The sequence below is a fragment of the Mya arenaria genome, chromosome 10 (assembly GCF_026914265.1).
Source record: "Mya arenaria isolate MELC-2E11 chromosome 10, ASM2691426v1".
Lineage (NCBI taxonomy): Eukaryota > Metazoa > Mollusca > Bivalvia > Myida > Myidae > Mya > Mya arenaria.
The window spans coordinates 65126718-65130376 of NC_069131.1; positions in this window are offsets into that span (position 1 = coordinate 65126718).

Consider the following 3659-nt stretch of genomic DNA (forward strand, 5'->3'; position numbering starts at 1 on the left):
CAAGGTTTCAATACCTAATGCATTTTACCAATACATTGTGCATGCATTTTTAAAAAATCGGTGCACATAATTTGAGGTCGGTGTACTTGATTTTGCTCCAAAATACTATACGGCAAAGCGAAGACGGCCATGGCCGCAATTTAAAACTTGGTATAGCAGGAGTGGATCCAGGAATTTGTGTTATAGGATTGTCAAGTGCACGGTGGGTCCACTATTCCGGAAATAAAAAAAATATCCCACAAGCTAACCTTTGACCATAACCTTTGGAGCCGATTAATACATTAGACATGATCATGCCGTTGCAATTTGTTATATGTTGATATGTTATAAGAACGGGGCAAAAAGATTTTCTCGAACTTCCTTGTCTTTCTAAAAAGAAGCTTAGAACAAGAAAAATATATTTAGTCATTCTAATAAAAAGCTTAGAAGAAGAATATGTATTTAGACTTTCTAATAAGTAGCTTAGAACAAGAAAATATATTTAGTCTTTCTTATAAGAAGGTTAGAACAAGAAATGTATTTAGTCTTTCTAATAAGAAGCTTAGAACAAGAAAATGTATTTAGTCTTTCTAATAAGCAGCTCAGAACAAGAAAATGTATTTAGTCTTTCTAAAAAGAAGCTAAGAACAAGAAAATGTATTTAGTCTTTCTAATAAGAAGCTTAGAACAAGAAAATGTATTCAGTCTTTCTAATTAGAAGCTTAGAACAATAAAATGTATTTAGTCCTTCTCATAAGAAGCTTAGAACAAGAAAATGTATTTACTTGACGGAGACTAACGTTCCTTAGATAATGTGGACATCATCGTTTGAGTGACGCGGACGAGCACACAACGGTGGCACCATTGATGGTGAGGGTTAATTCTACTGCTCAGATAGGGCATAAGTCATTCAATAAAAAATGCTGTGCTGGACAATCAAACGAAACTGCGTTCAGCGATACTTTTTCAGTAATACACTTAAACAGGCAAACCACCTGTGTTCAATAAGTTGTAAATACATAAACTGACAACCGTTTGGTGAGGACATTTTAGATATGGATAACAATTAAATAATGGATAAATGGAACGTTTATATTACACCTACAGGGAAATGATCCACTCCTAGGAATACGAAGCAAAGTACCTGGCCATCATTATTGACCAGAGGACCACCACCTTCACCAGTTGTCAAGTCAGATTGCGACATAGAAATGGCTAAACGGGGTCCTTTTCAAAATCAGTACGTGGATGAGAAGTTTGGCAAAAAGTATGAAAATGGAAGAGGGAACGGGAACATAACTTAAATACTAATATTTAAAAAACAGTCAATATACACCAGGAAAACACCTATATATAAGTACATTGAGAATAGCAGAGGAGGCCAGACTCTAGTTCTCAAAGGCTATATGAACTTTTATGAATTGCATCAGCTCACTATTTGCGTTATTTTATGAAATTTAAGAACAATTTTCTTAACAGTAGACACGCAACTTTTCAGCACAGTATAGCAATTTGCGCCAATTATCACCTATCAACTCAATTGTTACAACACACAATACATCTCCAACCCCAACCTCAATTCCTATAGGAAAAATAAGCGGTTAGGAAAGTGGGAGCACACCCACTAAAACTAAGAAGGTTAAGGACCATAGCATTAGACATACACTGAATAATACATAAAAAGGCCTATGTATTTACATGATATTGTTAATATAAAACAATATTCTTTTAATTTTAAATATAAGAACATAAAAAGGTTAGAACAACCAGTAACGGCAGCGACTCATTCCGTTGCAGTGCTCCAACACTTTGGAATTCACTCCCGCACATTTAACTATCAGTTTTCAAAGTTTATCAACTCCTGTGACGGACAAGGTGCTTTCATACATGTAGTTTGATATTTTGCTGTTGCCTGCTTTGCATATATGCGTGTTTTCGTATTATAAGAAACCAGAATATGATATTTGCATCGTCCATTTAGATTAGAGCTTTAGATAGATGTTTTTGCATCATTGCTATATAATCAGAAAAATACTTTGTCTGATTATGTAATTAATGTATTTTCTTACTATAGCTACTGTTTTATGTACCCTAAGTAGTTCATCTACGATCTAATCGAGGTGATATGATTTTTAAATCATTTTCTAATTGCATCTAAAGTGCATTTTTTCTAATTTTATATTTTTTACTTTCCTTTGTCTGAATATTTTGTATATAGAGCGGCGACAGCTTAGTTTAAACTATATGTGTATAAAAGTGTATCGCATGGTTTACCTATGCCGCTTAGAGGTACTTTGTTTTAACGTATATGTGCAATTTAAAATATTTCTAGTTCTTAACCGCATGCTATTGACATATCTGCCGTTATTCTACATTGACTAGCCATTATTTTAATCTGTGTTATGATCTCTTCATTCACTGTCATTATAGTATATAATAGTATATATATATATCTATAATATTCGTAAGATAACATTTAATGTCTAATTACAGATGCTTACTTATTTTAAGTGAATCCTTTTGTTATTTTTTTAAATTAAACTGTCGGTAAAACATAGCTTATATTTTTATATGTTTAAATGATAAATGACAATAAACAAATATTAAGGTACCACACCCCTAATGGGCACCATTTCAAACCATGATCAGTTTGATAATTTCTGAATGTGTATCTTATCCTGGATTCAAAAACAAAATTTAAATGAAATTTACCGTCAAATAACAATTTTATTTCAATTTGAATTACCCTACCCTCATTTCAGAACTGTCGATAAAATATAAATAAAGTTTGTAATTCCCAACCACCTATTTCAGCTGTGCCTGCATGTTATAAAATCTTCAAAGAAGCTAATATTAATGTGTAAAAATGTATTTAATTACTTTTTAATGAAAATACAATATTAACTTTTGTAGAAAAATAATGTTAGCTAACAAGTTTCCTTAAATGAATAAGACTTAACAAGTTGAACATGAATTATGGTATTTTTCCCGTTTTGCTAAAACAACGCTATTTTTCCGGTATCAGAGGGCCCCGCCACCATTCCCTTGAAAGTGGAAAAAACAGTGATTGTTTTCATTTATGGAGTTATAAAAAGAGTTATTTCTCAAATTAAAAAAAAAATACTTAATAACCTTATTTTATGATGGCAACTTCATTTATGATTATTAATTAATATGAACTTAAATGCATCCAACAATGAATAGTTTTTACGGGAAATGGCAATCTTACACCATTTCAGTACCAGGTGTTGGACGAGGATTGAAGCCAGGTAACTCGGGATCGTTTGGGACTGCTATCGGGCGCGGTCAGATGGCCTCACCCCCGGGATTCTGTGTCCCAAGGGTCACCCAGGAGTGATCATTACTAATGGTAAAGTTAGTCCTTACATCTTTGACTCTCCATTCCATACAATATGTTTTTATGGATTACTTAAGTTGTGTGATTTCATGTACTCTGAAATGAATATCATTGAAAAAGTACATTAGCAGAGAGCCCTTCGCACTTCCTGGAATTTCCTGCCTCTTGGAGAATGCATTTTGAAAATCTGTAAGAATCATTTGTATTTTATCGAGGTGGGGCGTAACTTTTCCCGCACTTTTATTATCATCCCCCGCCTTTTATCCACGGCCTTGAAAAGGCGAGGGGATATAGTAATGGTAGGCGCGATTCGGTGCGTGTG